The sequence below is a fragment of the Bufo bufo genome, chromosome 1, assembly GCF_905171765.1.
Source record: "Bufo bufo chromosome 1, aBufBuf1.1, whole genome shotgun sequence".
NCBI classification, from domain to species: Eukaryota; Metazoa; Chordata; class Amphibia; order Anura; family Bufonidae; genus Bufo; species Bufo bufo.
The window spans coordinates 504,818,793-504,837,914 of record NC_053389.1 but is presented as its reverse complement, the minus strand read 5'-3'; the positions used below and the strand labels follow the sequence as shown (position 1 = coordinate 504,837,914).

Below are 19,122 nucleotides of genomic sequence, written 5' to 3'. Positions count from 1 at the left end.
TGCCAGAAATGGCTTACCAAGTGTCATGTGCAATTTTAGTATTTTAGACCCTTTCAAGTTAGCTATCTTTTGTGTTCACAAAATGCACCAAACACTGGATCGCATCTCCTATAGAGCACTTTGCTGTTTCCTTTTTTGAAGAAAAATACTGAAGGTTAAAATTACCCTGCAGGATGAATGCAATTTACTTCCCAGCGTGGATTTATTCTGTTTCACGAATACCTTCTGTTAAGTGCTAGAAATATAGGATGTCATATTCAAAAGGAGATTTTTTAAGCATATATTTTTTCTTTTTAATTTCTTAATGTCTTTGAGGCATGCTTTAGAAGATTTGAAGATTCTTTCTACATCATTTCAAGAAACTGTAGAAGGAGGTCTTTACTAGGTCCTGGGTTTTAATGATTGATTATCTTTAATCTTGTTATAGTTACTTCTGGTTCATAATCGTTTTTGTGTGTCAGAATATCAGCAAGGGGTCTAGAAATTATAGCCAGCTGGCAAAGCCCAGCAAGCAAGCATGTAAGGAGTCAAATCAACCTGTGGGAGTGGGAAGCAGAGGACGTTTAAAATGTACTGCATCGAAAACCACCTACTTCCCACAGTGCTTATAAAAGTTAGAGATATTTGACTTTCAAGTGAAATTTATGGAAAACTTAAGACGTGATATTATATCATGAAAGTTTGGCATTTAAGTAGAAGTATGCAATGGTGATTTCCTCATCTCAAGCAATTTATTGAAACAAAAGCCAACAATAGTGGTGGGTATATCCCCACAAAAACTGTTAATCCCTCAATAACTTGTCATGTGGCCTTGCGCATCAATTACAGCTTGACAACGACATCTCATGCTGTTCACAAGTCAACTTATTGTCTGCTGAGGCATGCATCCCACTCTTCTTGATGGGCGTCCCTCAGGTCATTGCCGTTCTGGGATACAGAGTTACGAGCCTCTACATGGCGACTCAAGTGGTTCCATAGGTTTTCAATGGGATGCAGGTCTGGAGAAAGTGCAGGCCACACCATTTGAAGTACCCCAGTCTCCAGAAGCCGTTCCCTAATAATGCAACTTCGATGAGCTGGCACATTGTCATCCATGAAGATAAAATTAGGTCTGTGTTGTCCATGCAGAGGCACAATGACTGGATTAATTATGTTATTCAAGTAGTTTGGGCTTGTCACTGTAGCAATCACAAAGTGTAGGGTAGTTCTGTATTGACTAGACACCTGCCCATACTGTAACACCGCCATCAAAGGCTTGTCTGGTGACAACAGTGGTTGATGCATAGTGCTCTCCTTGACGTCTCCACCATCATTGGCGGCCATCATTTCTGCTCAGCATGAATTGACTTTTATCAGTGAACCGCATTGAGGCCCACTGGTCCCTCGTCCAGTGTAGATGCTCCTTGGCCCATGCAAGACGATGACACCTGTGCCGGGTGGTGTGGTCATCTAGCAGGCAGACCACGCTGATGTAAATGGTTTTGAATGGTCTGATGTGACACTTGGGTGCTTCTCAACTCCCTTAAATGTGCCTGGAGTTGTGTGGCATTCATCATCCAATTTCACAGGGCATTGTTCACAGTCAAGCTGTCATCAGTGTGGGATGTGGCCAAAGGACGTCCACTTCTATGCCTTTCTGTGACTCTTCCAGTCTCTCTGTATCTCTTTTACAACCTGCTGATGACACTCTGTGACACTCTAAGCTGAGTCGCCACTTCCGTTTGAGAACATCCTGCTTGCAGCCTCGCAATGACGAGGTACTGTTCATCAATTGTTAGGTGTCGTCTTGGTCTCAAAAATGTGAACAGCATGATGAGGAGGACTGTTTAAATATCAATTCTAAATGAGCCAGGAAACTTATTGGGTGATTCTTGGATCAAACAACTGTTGTGAATTTTGCTGTTAAGCTCCTTGTTAGAGAACAGCAAGTTGTGCAAAAATTATTGACACATTGAACAGTTGGACATGTGCGTTCAAAAGTTTAGAGAAGGTCACATTAAGTTCACCTATAAAGGTTAGAGTGCATTTTAGGTTTGTCCTGAAATTTCACCCACAAGCCAAATATCCCTAACATTTTGTGAGTACTGTGTGTATATATATATATATATATATATATATATATACTGTAATCAATTTCTTTTCAGTGTTAATTGCTAAATGCTTTTAGCCACGTTGAGAAAAAATGGTATAGAGCTGTCTTGTTCGTTGACTGACCTTTAAGTGATACAGAATTAAATCCTATTCCACTAGAACAGATCATGCTGTCACATGAGTTACTTCTGCGTAATTGAACTGTTGGAGAGCCAACGAGACATCTCTATACCATTCTCCCTCAACGTGGCTAGCGGCATTGAGTGATTAAAGTAGATTTGTGAGTGAGGGTGGTGAGTGATTACAATTGTGGGTTTCCAATTATGTGGACATTTACATGTATAGTGTGTAGCAGCAGTAATTCCTATTAACTTCTTTTAACATGATTGAAAATGGTTGTTGGTAGGGAATAGAAATTTGCTGGTTGTAGGGATAAACAGTAAAATGCACACCTTACAGCTAATTTGTACATATGAAACTGGCTGATCTGTATGTGTGCTTGGCAACTGAAGGCATCTATGTTACACCTAGAGGCTCTGCTCTCTCTGCAGTTGTTGCGCCCTCTGTACCTTGATTGACAGTGCCGGCAGCCGTGATCACAGTTACACTGCCTGGCCCTGTCAATCAAAGTGGAGAGGACGCAGCGCAGCAGTTTCAGAGAGAGCAGAGCCTCTAAGTGTAATGGCAATGCCCCTGTTGCTCCTAGAGGCTCATTTGTATATATTAAAAGTTAATTTTTCTCAGCAATGCTGGCACATATGAACATGGGACCAATACAGATGCCTATAGCTGCCACGTAAGAACCTGTCTCATTGAACAAACAATTTGATCTCCCAGCAGCAAGTTATAGAGTGGGTCAAGTTGAGAATACTGATCTATAGTTTTGCTGGAAATGATTCAGTATTACTTTTATTTGATCCATTGAAATCCTTGAGCTTTTTTTGGTCCTATGCAGTGATTGGCAGCTATCTCTATATGGCCACAGTGAAGAAAATCAGTCGCTGAGTAGGAACATCTACTGAACTACTAAGCATAGAAAGAACAATTATTCAAAGGGATAAAATAAAATTTACACTGAATCTTTTCCTACATAACACTACAGTGTGTCAATTTGGTCAGCTCCTCTTGTTTTACAGTGGCATGCAAAAGTTTGGCTAGCCCTCATCAAAATTACTGTTACTGTGAAAAGTTAAAGGGAACCTGTCACCTCCAAAAACCATCCCAAGCCATCAGCAGTACCTGACAGTAGCCAGCAGCGTGTTTCCGACGATCGTTTTCTTCCTGAAGGCAGATGAAGCAAAAGCTCAGAAAACGTCATTTTATCTCCTGCCCGTGTGATTCTCTAGTCATGCTTGCAGTCAAGTGGGCAGCAGCCTCCTTGCTTCAAGTCACGGTAACCGCGCCACCCTTCTCTACCCCTTCGCTGTGACTGACAGCGCTTATGCACAATAGTTTGGCTGCCTTTGCCGAACAGCTGGCTGTCAGTCACAGGAGAAGGGGTAGGGAAGGGGGCGCGGTTACCTTGACTTGAAGCAAGAAGGCCGCTGCCCCCTTGACTCAGTGGCGTATCTATCACGAGGCAAACAAGGCATTTGCCTAGGGCGGCACTTGCCAATGGGGCGGCAAAAATGCCTTGTTTGCCCCTTGTCCCATCCGTCTTATATGCCGGTATACTCAAAAGATCCGATGGTATATTCTAACCCCCAGGCGTTCCCATGGTGACGGGGACGCTTGCCTGGGGGTTAGAATATACAGGGCCACGCCGCTCACAGGAGTACATTTATAAACTAATCAGTAACTTTAACTTTAATCATTGCTGATCTCTTTACTTGGATACCTTACTCTGTCTTAGCTCCGGTAACATCAGGCAGTGCGGGCGGGCGGCGCTCACTCACTGATGTCATGCGCCTGCTCCTCCCACTAGGCGGTGCAGGCGCGTGACCTCAGTGAGTGAGCACCGCCCGCCCCCACTGCCTGCTGTTACTGGAGCTAAGACAGAGTAGGGTATCCAAGTAAAGAGATCAGCAATAATTAAAGTTAAAGTTACTGATTAGTTTATAAATGTACTCCTGTGAGCGTCGGGGAGGGGGATCTGTGGATGTTACTGTTTAGGGGAGGGGGATCTGTGGATGGCACTGTTTAGGGGAGGGGGATCTGTGGATGGCACTGTTTAGGGGAGGGGGATCTGTGGATGGCACTGTTTAGGGGAAGGGGATCTGTGGATGGCACTGTTTAGGGGAGGGGGATCTGTGGATGGCACTGTTTAGGGGAGGGGGATCTGTGGATGGCACTGTTTAGGGGAGGGGTATCTGTGGATGGCACTGTTTAGGGGAGGGGGATCTGTGGATGGCACTATTTAGGGGAGGGGAATCTGTTAATGGCACTGTTTAGGGGAGGGGGATCTGTGGATGGCACTGTTTAGGGGAGGGGATCTGTGGATGGCACTGTTTAGGGGAGGGGAATCTGTTAATTGCACTGTTTAGGGGAGGGGGATCTGTGGATGGCACTGTTTAGGGGAGGGGGATCTGTGGATGGCACTGTTTAGGGGAGGGGGATCTGTGGATGGCACTGTTTAGGGGAAGGGGATCTGTGGATGGCACTGTTTAGGGGAGGGGGATCTGTGGATGGCACTGTTTAGGGGAGGGGGATCTGTGGATGGCACTGTTTAGGGGAGGGGGATCTGTGGATGGCACATAGGAAGGGGTGGGGTTTAGAGAGAAAGGGGTTTGGCCTTGACGGGAAGGGATGGGTCAAATTTATATTAGGTGGGTGCCCGAGTTTAGTCTCGCCTAGGGCAGCACAAAACCAAGATACACCACTGCCTTGACTTCAAGCATGACTAGAAAATCACGCGGGCAGGGGATAAAAGAAAGTTTTCTGAGCTTTTGCTTCATATGCCTTCAGGAAGAAAACGATCGGCGGAAACACGCTGCTAGCTACTCTCAGGTACTGCTGGCAGCTTGGGATGGTTTTTGGAGGTGACATGTTCCCTTAAAGCAGGGAACAGCCTGCCGGATCCGTGAATACTATGTGCTGCCAAGATACAGTCCACCACAATTCACTGTAATGGGGACCGGCGGAGATTCGACCGCTACCCGGCAAATATGTCAAGAAGCAGCCGGGTGAAAACTGCTGCATGCAGCTGTATTTGTACGACGATTACTCAGCATATTTAGCGGGTACCAGACGGATCTCCGCCGGTCCCCATTATAGTGAATGAGGCTGGACGGTATCTTGGCAGCACATGGTTGTGCCCGGTATTCACGGAACAGCCTGCCGTATCTGTTTACCGCGAATGTGAAACACGCCTTAGCAATATCAGTGTATTTCGGTTTTGTACAATTTTAGAGTGAAAAAAAGAAAAATAATAATTTGCAAAAGTATGGGAACCCAAGGAGATTTGAAAACCTTAAATAGCCTGTTAGGGTTGGGGCTTGTTCATAGTCATCGTTAGGAATGGCAAGATGATGCAAATTTCAAAGCTGTATAAGTACTCAGACTTCTCTAACCTTGTCCCAAAAAATAGCAGCCATGGGTTCTTCTAAGCAGCTGCCTAACACTGTGAAAATGAAAATGGTTGAGGCCTACAAAGCAGCAGAAGGCTAGAAGAAGATAGCAAAGCGTTTTCAGATTGCCTTTTCCTCAATTCGAAATGTAATTAAGAACAGCAACAGTGGAGTTCAAGAGAAGGTCTAGAAGACCAAGAAAAAATTCAGACAGCTGCATGTAGCATTGCTAGAAAGGCAAATCTGAACCCCCTCTTGATTGCAAAATACCTTCAGGAAGATTTAGCAGACTCTGGCATTGTTGTACATTACTCTACTGTTCGACACCTCCACAAATATGGCCTTCATGGAAAAGTAATCAGAAGAAAACCTCTCCTGTGTCCTTACCACATAATTCAGCGTCAGAAAATGCAATTTTCAAAAGAACATCTAAACAAGCCTGATGCTGCCACCCTGCCAGATTTTTTTAAATATCGCTCCTGTGCCCCACTGTGTCCCCTCCTCAGTTTCTGTGCTCAGTATGCTAATACTGAGCATCAGTACAGGGAGGAGGAGACGCCAGCGTTTCTCAATGGGCATCTCCTTCTCCCTGGCTGTGCCGCGATCCAATCACAGCGGAGAACGTCACAGCCAGGGAGAAGGTGATTATTTTTTTCTCAATTAAAGGTATTTATCTCTTTAAGTATGGGGGTGTATCAGTCATGTTTTGGGGTTGTGTTGGAGCCAATCGTGAACATTTTACTGGTAGAGGGAAGAATGGATTCAATGAAATGTCTAATTCTGGAAGCAAACATAACACCTCAACACTGTAAACGTAACACTGTAAAAAAAATCTGAAGTTGAAAAGAAGATGACTTTTTAGTAGGGGTGCACCGAAATGAAAATTCTGGTCCGAAACCGAAAATTCAGGATGCCCTTGACCGAAAACCGAAACTGTAAATTATATTAATTTACATTTGAGTCTGAGTGCTAGTCAGACTCATGGCACTATTTTTAGAAACAACAAAATGTCGGATGGGCGCGAAAATTGTTACAGTACAGTGACAGTCAGCTTTATCTTCCTGGAGGCTAAGACACAATTAGCCTCCTGTACATCAGGGCAATCATCATTTTAATATATATCTAGGTGGATGGCTTCCCACAGGATTGGGGATTCTTACTGAATCTATGTACCGTATTTTTCGCCCTATAAGACGCACCTAGGTTTTTGAGGAGGAAAATAAGAAAAAAATAATTTTGAACCAAAAGGTGTGCTTTTGGTGGGTTTTGAACTAATTGTAGTCTGTGGATGGCACTGTTATGGGGGATCTGTGGGTGACGCACTGTTATGGGGGATCTGTGGGTGACACTTATGGGGGATCTGTGGGTGACACTTATGGGGGATCTGTGGGTGACACTTATGGGGGATCTGTGGGTGACACTTATGGGGGATCTGTGGGTGGCTCTTATTGGGGTCTCTGGATGGCACTGTTATGAGGATCTGTGTATGACAGTTATGGGGGGGATCTGTGGATGACACATATATAGCATCTTATGCTATGTGTCATCCACAGATCCCCTCCATAAGTGTCCCTGTAGTGAATGACCCTCAATACACACTGGGGGCCGGCATCTGCTTTTATAATGTGGGCGGCGCATGACGTATGACATAAAGTGGGCGGCGCATGACGTATGACTCACACTGCCAGCGTCCGTCCTCCCGGCCTGCCTCCTCCCTCCTCTCTGCTACCTACCGAGCAGGCGAGCGCTTGTAGTTGTAAGTACCGGTAATACACAGCGCTCCTTATGTGATTACATACAATTACAATTAACTATTAGACATACGATTATACAGTGTGCGGGGCCCGTGTAGTAGAATACAGTCACTGCACGGGCCCCGCTGTCATTATAAAAGCAGATGCCGGCCCCCAATCCCGCCTCCCTCACAGCTGATACACCCGCCGCTACTTGGTGGGTGACAAATCCCACAAATCCCAAACCCCATATTTTCTGCCGATATGTACCAATATCGGCCGAAATGGATTAGGCCCATTTTCGGCCGATATTTTCGGCCGCCGGAATTTCCGTGCACCCCTACTTTTTAGAATGGATAATGATCCTAAACACACCTCAAAATCCACAAAAGACTACCTCAAAAGGCGCAAGCTGAAGGTTTTACTATGGCACTCACAGTCCCCTGATCTGAACATAATTGAACATTTGCAGATAGACCTCAGAAGAGCAGTGCATGCAAGACTGCCCAGGAATCTCACAGAACTGGAAGTCTTTTACCAGGAAGAATGGATGAATATCCCTTAAACAAGAACTGAAAGACTCTTGGCTAGCTACAAAAATCATTTACAAGCTTTGATACTTGCCAATAGGGGTTCTACTAGGTACTAACCATGCAAGGTGCCCACAGTTTTGTTTCAGGTGCTTTTCCTTTTTTGAAAATGTAAAAGATGAAAATTAATTGTTTTTGCTTAAAATACAAAGGGAATGTGTCTTCTATAACTTCATGCCTTTTGGAGATCATTTCATCTTCAACTTGCTTAACTGTTCATAGTAACAGTCATTTTGAGGAGAGGTACCCAAATGTTTGCATGTCACTGTATAACATGCTGCCCATAGCGTGCTCAGCATTTTCAAGGTGATGGTTTCCTTTAAATCTGTTAGTTTAATATTTTATCATTACACCTGAGTGGTTTCAGCTAGGCCGTGTTATATTTCAGTGAGCAATCCAAACGCATTTTTTATTTTTATTAATTTATCACATTTAGTGGCTTTGGGGAGCTTTTAATACCCATTAAAGGTTCAACAATAACAGATTTAAAGTAAACCATCACCTTGGAAATGCTGAGCACTCTATGGGCAGCATGTTATACAGTGATATGCAAACGTTTGGGTACCCCACCTTAAAATGACTGTTACTATGAACAGTTAAGCAAGTTGAAGATGAAATGATCTCCAAAAGGCATGAAGTTATAGAAGACACATTCCCTTTGTATTTTAAGCAAAAACAATGAATTTTTATCTTTTACATTTTCAAAAAAGGAAAAGCACCTGAAACAAAATTTTGGTCACCTTGCATGGTTAGTACCTAGTAGAACCACCATGGCAAGTATCACAGCTTGTAAATGTTTTTTTTGTAGCTAGCCAAGAGTCTTTCAGTTCTTGTTTAAGGGAACTTTAAACACATGCTGGAGTGGTGGAACCGGAAAGTGGCGGTGGGATTAACTGGGGAGTACAGGAACTTTTATTTTTTACTTTAGAACATTTAGTGGGTTTGGGCTCCTTTTTAAATAATCCGGATAGCTCCTTTAACTTACCTTTGTGTGCATTTCCTTTGTCTCCAAAAATACTAACAGTAAGGCCTCATGCACACGACCGTTGTTGTGTTCCGTTCCGCAAAATGGGGTTTCGTTGTTCCGTGATCCGTTTCCGTTTTTGTTTCCGTGTGTCTTCCTTTATTTTTGGAGGATCACCAGACATGAAGGAAAGTAAAAAAAAGTCTAAGTCAAGTTTGCCATGCAAATGATAGGAAAAAAAACGGACGCGGACACGGATGACAATCTTGTGTGCCTCCACGTTTTTTCACGATCCCATTGACTTGAATGGGTCCGCGAACCGTTTTCCGTGAAAAAAATAGGACAGGTTATATTTTTTTGACGGACTGGAACCATGGACGCGGATGACAAACGGTGCATTAGCCGAGTTTTCAACGGACCCATTGAAAGTCAATGGGTCCACAGAAAATCACGAAAAACGGAACAACGGACACGGAATAAAACAACGGTCGTGTGCATGAGGCCTAACTCACAACAATTCACCTGCATATATCTGGTAAATACGTATATTTACTCACTTTTACTCTTGTTGCCAACAAAAAACTCCTGACTTCTACCATCTGAGCAATCGATAACCCATTACTGGACGTACTAGTTACTTACTAGAGTAAGTGCAGGAAGATTTTAATGCATTGAATTATGCATGCAGCTCTCATTCACTGTCTCGGAGCAGAGAGCGGCTACTGACTGTGAGATTTTTCTGCAAGTCACTGCAGTGAAACACAATATATTTGTGCACACTCAAGCCTTAGCTTGGCTGAAAGGCTAAAAAAAAAAAAAAAAAGATAAAGACTGGCTAAGAACATGAAATATCTGCTATGAGGGGCGTTCTGCAGCGTTCACAGAATGTTGCAGTGTTAATTTACATGCAGGTTATTGAAGCAAGGACAGAGTATATTCTGTGCATGACTTTTCCTGCTGAGATCACATTGTGATATCTCCCTATTTCTGCTGCAGACGGTTACTATGTGGAGCATTTTGATGGGACAGACTTCAGTTTTTCATCTATTTTCTCAATAGTCAACTGGTGCCGGTGTCCAGGTAAGATGCATCTATTCTTTTGATAGATTTTAATGTAGAGTGTATTGAAACAGATGTATTTGAGTCCTGAAATCAAGAGTCATGATTATGCGATGCTGGTTTCAGACGCCCATTCTGCAGCATGCTCACTGCAGTATTCTATAAATTGTGTTATGCATGACTACAGCTGGCTTTAAACAAGGCCTTATCTGTTCTAATCCATTATTAGGATTATGATTTGAGCTGTCTGTTTACACATAGCTATGGTTTAGTGAAACCTTTTTTTCTAAGAATAAATATCCTGATCTGGCTCCCAAGAAAATGCATGGCCAACAGAAGAGACGACCAGAAGAGTCTCCTTTTGGCCATGTTGTTTTTTGAAAGGTTACTAAATTCAGTGTTTATGTAACTGCAGAAATACCCATATGGCTGTCTGGCATTCAAAATGTCCCTCCCAGCCACAGGGTTAACTCCCAGCCCCACATTGCCCCTTACACAGCTCTCACTTCAAGCTGCGGCCTGCAGGCTTGAAGAAGCAATGTGTCAGGGCAGTGCCTGACTGCTGAAGATGCCCAATGAGCGCTCCGCGTTCCGTACGGTGCTCTGACCAATGCGCTCACCCTCAAAGCCGCCACCCGCCGCCTCATTCTTTTATTTGCTGCGATGATCCTGTACTTTTTGCCAGCAAGTAAGCGATGCTGACTTTAAGTCCCGCGCTGAATGTCAGACTCAAGCGTCAGGACGATATCACTATAGGCCTGCTGTAGGTTGTTAGCGTGGCACTGCGGCTTGCAGCAGTGCTGCGCTTTACACTGTGTGACTGCAAACCAGTAAGGGGCATTTGGCATGGCGATGGGCCCCATAGAGACGATGGGCCCGGGGCTGCCGGTCCAGTTAGTACTTGAGAAAGGCGACTACTGTAGGTGAAGTCCAGCGCTGCGGTCCAGTTAGTACTTGGGAAAGGGGACTGCTGTAGGTGAAGTTCAGTTCTGCGGTCCAGTTAATACTTGGAGAAAGGTGACTACTGTAGGTGAAGTCCAGTGATGTGGTCCAGTTAGTACTTGCGAAAGGCGACTACTGTAGATAAAATATATGTTTCTTGCAACTATCTGGTTTTCACACAATTCAGCATTACTGTAAGTCCTGGGGAGTTTCAAAAGACACAGTTTGTACTTGGTAAAGGCGACTACTGTAGGTGAAGTCCAGCGCTGTGGTCCAGTTTTTACTTGGGAAAGGGGACTGCTGTAGGTGAAGTCCAGTGCTGTGGTCCAATAAGTACTTGGGAGAGGTGACTACTGTAAGTGAAGTCCAGTGCTGCGGTCCAGTTAGTACTTGGGAAAGGCGACTACTGTAGATAAAATCCAGTGCTGCGGTCCAGTTAGTACTTGGGAAAGGCGACTACTGTAGATAAAATCCAGTGCTGCGGTCCAGTTAGTACTTGGGAAAGGTGACTACTGTAGATAAAATCCAGTGCTGCGGTCCAGTTAGTACTTAGGGAAAGGTGACTACTGTAGGTGAAGTCCAGTGCTGCGGTCCAGTTAGTACTTGGGAAAGGGGACTACTGTAAGTAAAATCTAGTGCTGCTGTCCAGTTAGTACTTGGGAAAGGGGACTGCTGTAGGTGAAGTCCAGTGCTGCAGTCCAGTTAGTACTTGGGAAAGGGGACTGCTGTAGGTGAAGTCCAGTGCTGCGGCCTTGTGAACAATATTGCCAAATATTGCCTACTTAAGAGCCTTTTAGCACATTTAGCACTTTTAGCACGTTTCATGTGTGTAGGATTTCTTGGGAACAGCATGACACCATGCAGGATGTAGCTGTCAGTCCTTTAATAGTGGACAAGGAATAGCTCTGGCTAATGAACAGACAGGATCAGGAGCATCACAGTAACACCCTTTAGAATTAATAGAACATAATTAACAGCATACACAATATACCATCATTGCAATAACACTTGGGAATAAAAATTACTTTCTTCTCCACATTTTAACATGTAATTTTATGTGTTACCTAATAATTATTGTGTCACTGCTGACAGGTCCTCCTTAACAGCTACTATATGACCTGTTACAGGCTATTTTTCCATTATATAATACATCAACCTTTTCAGTTTATCTAAATTATGTGTTCTCAATGTGGTAAATGTATACTATCACTGGTAATAAGCTATAATGTATGCATGAGTAGGTTTTGTAAGGCTATTCTTGCCGACACTACAGTGGACACCAAAATGGAATCCTGAAGGATTCCATTTTAAGTCAGTGGGATCCATTGAGCGCCATTTATATCCCGAATCGCTTGTAATTTTATTTGGGCAGTTCAGAGACATAACTATACTTGCAAGCCAGCTCTCCTTCCAAAAGGACAAGAGTACTGAATGTCCCAGTATTACTGTTCACTGAATGAGATGTGCAAGGCAGATCACCTTCCAAAAGTACAAGAGTGCTGAATGTTTCAGGAGAAAGTTAGTTGAATCACTGACACGATAGTTAATGCGATTTACGTTTCACTGTTTAGATGTAATCACTGCCTAAAGAAACGTTGATTGATAAGTTTAAAACACTAAACTTTATTAGATATATATATGTTAAAAGGAAAATCCAGAGGGACCTATTTATCACATACCAAGTGAAAAGAAAAGAAAAAGTGTTGCTAATGACCTCAAAACAGCTACATAAAATAGCAGTACCCTTGGTCCTACAACTCAAACTGCCTGCTGTGGTGCTATATGACAGATGATGATTGTTATTTGAATTTGTGGAGCCCTTTAGATAGGTGTGGGGGTGCTACTGAGCGCTCTGCTCTCCTGTTTGCTGCTAGGCTGCTTTATATTTAGCAGCCGATGCAGGTGAATGTTGAAGCTAGCTCTGTTACTGCACAGTGCTGGGTCTTAGCACGGTAGCTGAGCACTCACTCCACACTGTCTGCCTATCTGGCTACCACTACTTTGTCAATTATATATTCTAAATCGCAGGCCTGCGATTAGCAACACTTTTTCTTTTCATTTGGTATGTGATAAATAGGTCCCTCCGGATTTTCCTTTTAATATATATCTAACAAAGTTTAGTGTTTTAAACTTATCAATCAACGTTTCTTTAGATTGTTAGTTGAGTGGAACCTTTGGGGTGCTCCTTCTCATTTGGGAGACCACCTAGTATGCACACAAATTAGCATATGTTACATCTACTGTCATCAGATAAGCTTAGTGTTCTTTTCTTTTTGGAAGTAAAGCTAATTTGCATACCTTCGGGTTTCTGGGAAATATATTTAAATAAGCTTTACCGTGAAAAAGAAAAGAAAACAAGAAAAAAAGAAAAGAAACACTTATCCTACCTGATGCATATGTATTTCCCAGAAATGCAGAGCAGCAATGGCTGGACTACAGTACCACTCATGCATAGTATGTGGTCTCCCGAATGAGAAAGAGCCTTCCCAAGACCACTTAGCTAACCAAGTCAATTTTCTCTTGAGGCACTCAGTACTCTTTTCCTTTTGGAAGAACTGGCTTAAATGTCTCATTCAGAGACACACAATACTAGGACATTCAGTACTCTTGTCCCTTTGGAAGGAGAATCGGCTTGCATGTATCTTTTCCAGTGAAGTATTATGCATGAGTCTCTCTTAGAGTGTTATATAACAATTTTCAGGGCAATTGGAGCATATTTGATTCAGACCTCGCTCATATTACTGTCCCTGTCTTCCCGTTTATTGTATACATAGCACTCAATGAGCACTGTGTATACAGGTGAGGAAGTGGCCATGATGCTTCCTGCTTTCATCCCAGCAATCGTGCAGAGTAACTGTAGGGGCGGCTGGGTCTTAGCAGACCTAAATCAGATCTAGAGGTTGTATTCCCCCTGGAACTGGGGCTAATATGGCAGCCCTAATTACAGGAGAATTCAGCAGTAAAATAAATTATGTAATGTGAAAACACTGCTAAAGGACTTGTATAACATTATGGGGGGTATAATGTGAAAATTATTGATTAGAAAAATTGAACCACTACTAGTCCACACCATAGCTTCTAGCCCCAGTGTCTGTCAGATATATGTCCCCTATATAAAAATGCCCATAACGGAAAGGGGACACAATTTAAAAAGTATTTTAGTTGCACTTTGTGCTATTAAAAAAAAATGAAAAAATTTGAAAAACAGACTATTTTCACCTTTTTATTTTACATTTTCCTAGGTGTACAAAATGAAGACAAGAAATTCTAAAATAACAGTTACATAAAAATAAAGCCCGATAAATGAAATAAGGATGCAGATATTATTTAAATAATTTTGTATCCACTTGTACTGATAAAATATGAAAATCTGTCTGGTCAGGAATGAGAGAAAATTATCTGGTCTTTAACTCGTTAGAGATATAACTGGGGAACGAACAAAACACTTTCATGGTGACCTAATTTTAATCTATTTAGTTGCAGATATATCAATTCTGGGGTTCATCTTCTGCCATTCAAGATAGCTGCACTGCTTCTCATCGGTAGTCAGACACCCTTTCTATTTGTCCAGCCCTGGTCTTGGATTGGCCAGCACTATTCACGTATTCAGTGCTGGCCAATCCAAGGGCAGCAAAAAGTATCTTTGGCTACCAAATGCACAGTATACATCAGGCAGACTGAGAAGCAGTGTGGCATTCTTGAATGGCAGAGGAGGAATTGATGGATCTGCAGCTAATAGGAAAAGGAGTCACCATGTAAGTGTTCTATTTATTCCCCAAATAATGTGAATTTTTTTTTCTTGAACCGAGAATTGCTTTAAGCTTGTAAGCTAGTTTGCTTTACTTATAATATTGTAGCATACTTTACCATTTTTGTGTACACCTTATTTGAGTTAGTGTTTATTGCATGTTACTTTGCAACAAATTTTATGCCAGACTTTTGTTGCAAAATTGCACACCTTAAGCCATGCCCTTTCCTGCTAAGCCGCACCCTTTCATACTAATCCTTGCCGCTCAGTGGACGAGGAGCAGTGGATTATTCTCTTGGCTTACTTGCCTTATAAGTACTGTGGGGCACATTTATTAAGACCGGCGCTCGCTTCTACATAACTTTGGCTGATCCACCAGCACTTCTCAATGTAAGAAAGCTACCTTGTTGTCATACATTTAGATCATTTTCTACGCCTAAAGCAGGTGTAGAAAATGTTAAATGAGATGGGCCTGCTGGCCAGTCCCCTTCCCTGCCCACACCACACCCAATTTTATAGACCTTCAAACATTTTCCCACAAAAGCATTGCAAAGTATAGTATAGCCATCAGCCCCACTGGATCTTCAATATCCAAGAGGGACTTGATAAAAAAAAGTGTGAAAATAAAGAAGGTAAAAAGTTTTTTTTTAATTAAAATGTAAATTAAAAATAAAATAAATTGTCTTTTCCTATATCCGCTCATTTATAAGAGATTAAAAAAATGAAAAAAATAAATAAATATAAACTACACATATTAGGTATCACCATGTCCGTAACAACCAGCTCTATAAAAATATCACATGACCTAACCCCTCAGCTGAACACCGTAAAAAAAAAAGTCAAAAAAGCCATTTTTGTCACCTTACATCACAAAATTTGCAACACCAAGCGATCAAAAAGGCGTATGCCCCCCAAAATAGTACCAATCAAACCCGTCCCGCTAAAAATGAGACCCTGCCTAAAAGAATCGGTCCAAAAAATAAAAAAGCTATGACTCTCAGAATATGGAGACACTAAAACATCATTTTTTTGATTTAAAAAATGCTATTATTGTGTGAAACTTTAATAAATAAGAAAAAGTATACATATTAGGTATTGCCACGTCCGTAACGATCTGCTCTATAAAAATGTCACATGACCTAACCTCTCAGGGGAACGCTGTAGAAATAAATAAATAAATAAAAACTGATCCAAAACAACCAATTTTTTGGTCACCTTGCCCCATAAAGTGTAATAATGAATGATCAAAAAATCATATATACCCCAAAATGGTACAAATAAAAACGTCAACTTTTCCTGCAAAAAATGAGCCCCTGCACAAGACGATCGGCAGAAAAATAAAAAAAATAAGGCGTTCGGAAAATGGAGACACAAAAACATAATTTTTTTTTCAAAAATGCTTTATTATGTAAAACTGAAACAAACAAACAAAGAAAGTAGACATATTTGATATCATTGCATCAATAACAAAATAGCAAATGATCTACTCTGTCAGATGAATCTTGTAAAAAATAAAAAACAAGCAATTTTTTGTTTACCCTGCCTCACAAAAAACGTAATATAAAATATATAGCAATAAAAAATCGTATGTACCCCAAAATAGTACCCCAAAATAGTACCAATAAAACTGGCACCTTAGTTTCCAACATGGGGTCACTTTTTGAGAGTTTCTACTGTAAGGGTGCATCAGGGGGGCTTCAAATGGGACATGACATATAAAAACCAGTCCAGTCAAATCTGCCTTCCAAAAACCATATGGCGTTCCTTTTATTCTGCGCCCTGCTTTGTGCCCTTACATCAGTTTACGACCACATGTGGGGTGTTTCTGTAAACCGCAGAATCAGGGTAACAAATATTGAGTTTTGTTTGGCTGTTAACCCTCGATGTGTTAAAGAAAAAAATGGAATAAAATGGAAAATCTGCCAAAAAAGTGAAATTTAGAAATTGTATCTCCATTTTCCTTTAATTCTTGTGTAACACCTAAAGGGTTAACAAAGTTTGTAAAATCTGTTTTGAGTAACTTGAGGGGTGTAGTTTCTACAATAGGGTCATTTATGGAGGGTATCCACTATGTAAGCCCCACAAAGTGACTTCAGACCTGAACTGGTCCTTAAAAAGTGGGTTTTGGAAATTTTCTTAAAAATTTTAAGAATTGCTTCTAAAATTCTAAGCCTAACGTCCTAAAAAATTTAAATGACATTTTCAAAATGTTGCCAACATAAAGTAGGCATATGGGGAATGTTAAGTACTAAATATTTCATGAGGTATCACTTTCTGTTTTAAAAGCAGAGAAATTGAAACTGTGAAAATTGCGAATTTTTCAAAATTTTTGGGAAATTTGGGATTTTTTTCATAAATAAAGGTGAAATATATTGACTCAAATGAATGACTATCATGAAGTACAATGTGTCACGAGAAAACAATCTCAGAATGGCTTGGATAAATAAAAGCATTCCAAAGTTAATAGCACATAAAGTGACACATGTCAGATTTGCAAAATTAGACGTGGACACGAAGGTGAAAAATGGCTTGGTCTAGAAAGGGTTAAATAATAAAGGACCCAGCACCGAACCTTGGGGTACACCACTTATAATCTGGGACCATTCTGAATAGGAATCATTGACCACAACTCTCTGGACACGGTCCTTTAGCCAGTTTTCAATCCAATTACAAACTATACTTTCCAAGCCAATAGACCTTACTTTACCTATTAAGCGTCTATGAGGGACAGTATTAAAAGCCTTTGCAAAATCCAGAAACACTACATCCACAGCCGCCCCTCTGTCCAAGCTACTGCTCACCACCTCATAAAAACAAATCAGGTTAGTCTGACAACTTCTGTCCTTGGTAAACCCATGCTGGTTATCACTTTAATATTATTTATAGTCACATACTCCTGTATATAGTCCCTTAAGAGTCCTTCAAACATTTTCCCACAACAGAAGTTAAACTAACTGGTCTATAACTACCTGTGGAGGACCTTGATCCTTTTTTGAATATGGGCACCACGTTTGCCTTGCACCAATCACTTGGCACTGTTCCAGTACCTAGGGAATCTTTAAAAGTTATAAACAGGGGCACAGCAATGACTGAACTGAGCTCTTTAAGCACTCTTGGGTGTAATCCATCTGGACCCGGAGCCTTGTTCACATTTACCCTATTTAACTTCTCTTGGACCATATCTACAGTTAGCCAATTGAGTATATCACTGGATGTACTAACAGCCCCGGCGCCACAGATATCAGCTCCTTTCTCTTCTTTTTTATATACAGAGCTAAAAAAAACTATTTAGTAACTCTGTCTTTCCCTTATCTTCAGTGACTACCCCAATCTTTACCATTATTTAGTGGACCTACCTGCTCAGATCTAGGTTTTTTAGCATTTATATATTTAAATAATTTTTGGGGTTTTGTTTTGCTACCTGCTGTTCGTTTTGTATTTTTGCAAATCTTATCTCCTTTTTACAGAATTTATTAAGCCCTTTGTAATCTTCAAACGCTACAGCTGAGCCCTCAGATTAGTATTTTTTAAATGCTCTCTTTTTGTCTTTTATTGCCCTTTTTACAGTAGCTGTAAGCCATGGGGGGTTTAATTTTAGCCGTTTATACTTGTTACCTAAAGGGATACATTTTTTAGGGCAATTACTCAATGTGTATTTAAAGCTCTCCCATTTATCCTCAGTATTATTATGTGACAGTAGCTGCTCCCAGTCTACGCCCTGAAATGCTGCCCTCAACCCAGGGAAATTAGCCTTTTTGAAATTCAGTGTCTTTGCTCTGCCTGACAGAGTTTGCTTTTTATAGTTTAGGAGGAATATAATTATATTGGGGTCACTATTAACTAGTGTTTCTCGAACAGTAACATTACCAACAAGCTCTGCATCATTAGAAATTACCAGATCCAACAGAGCATCGCCCCTAGTGGGAGCTTCTAATAACTGGCACACAAAGTGGTCCTGCAGCAAGTTGAGGAATTTTCTCCCCTTTGCAGTTGAGGTAGAACCATGACCCCAGTCAATGTCTGGGAAGTTAAAATCTCCCATTATGACCACTGTACCAGCCTGTGCCGCCTGCTCTATTTGGTTATACAGTTGCATTTTTATCTCTTCTGTGATGTTAGGGGGTCTATAGATTACACCAAGTATTATTTTTTCAGTGTTTATATCCCTTTGAACTTCCACCCATAAGGTTTCCACATCCTCACCATCTGCACCCACAATTGCCTCTTTCACACTTGTCTTCAGATCACTCCTCACATACAGGCACACGCCACCACCTTTTCTATTAAACCTGTCCTAAATAGTGTAAACCCCTCAATATTAACAGCCCAGTCATGTGAAGAGTCCAACCATGTCTCAGCCACACCACATACATCTATGTGTTCTTCTAGTACCATAGCCTCCAGCTCCCCCATTTTTACAGCTAGACTTCTGGTATTTGTGAAAATACATTTTAAATTACTATTACCTGTAAAGTGAATATCTGTGATT

At 41.5% G+C, this 19,122-nt stretch overlaps 1 protein-coding gene across 1 annotated transcript in view; it reads left to right on the top strand.

Moving 5' to 3' along the window:
* CNTN1 (contactin 1) overlaps window positions 1-19,122 on the top strand; it is a 232,856-nt gene that overhangs the window by 70,217 nt on the left and 143,517 nt on the right. The window contains exon 2 of the mRNA XM_040410854.1: window positions 9,881-9,964. The gene's annotated coding sequence lies outside the window, so the exon portion shown is untranslated. The remainder of the gene's footprint in view (window positions 1-9,880; window positions 9,965-19,122) is intronic.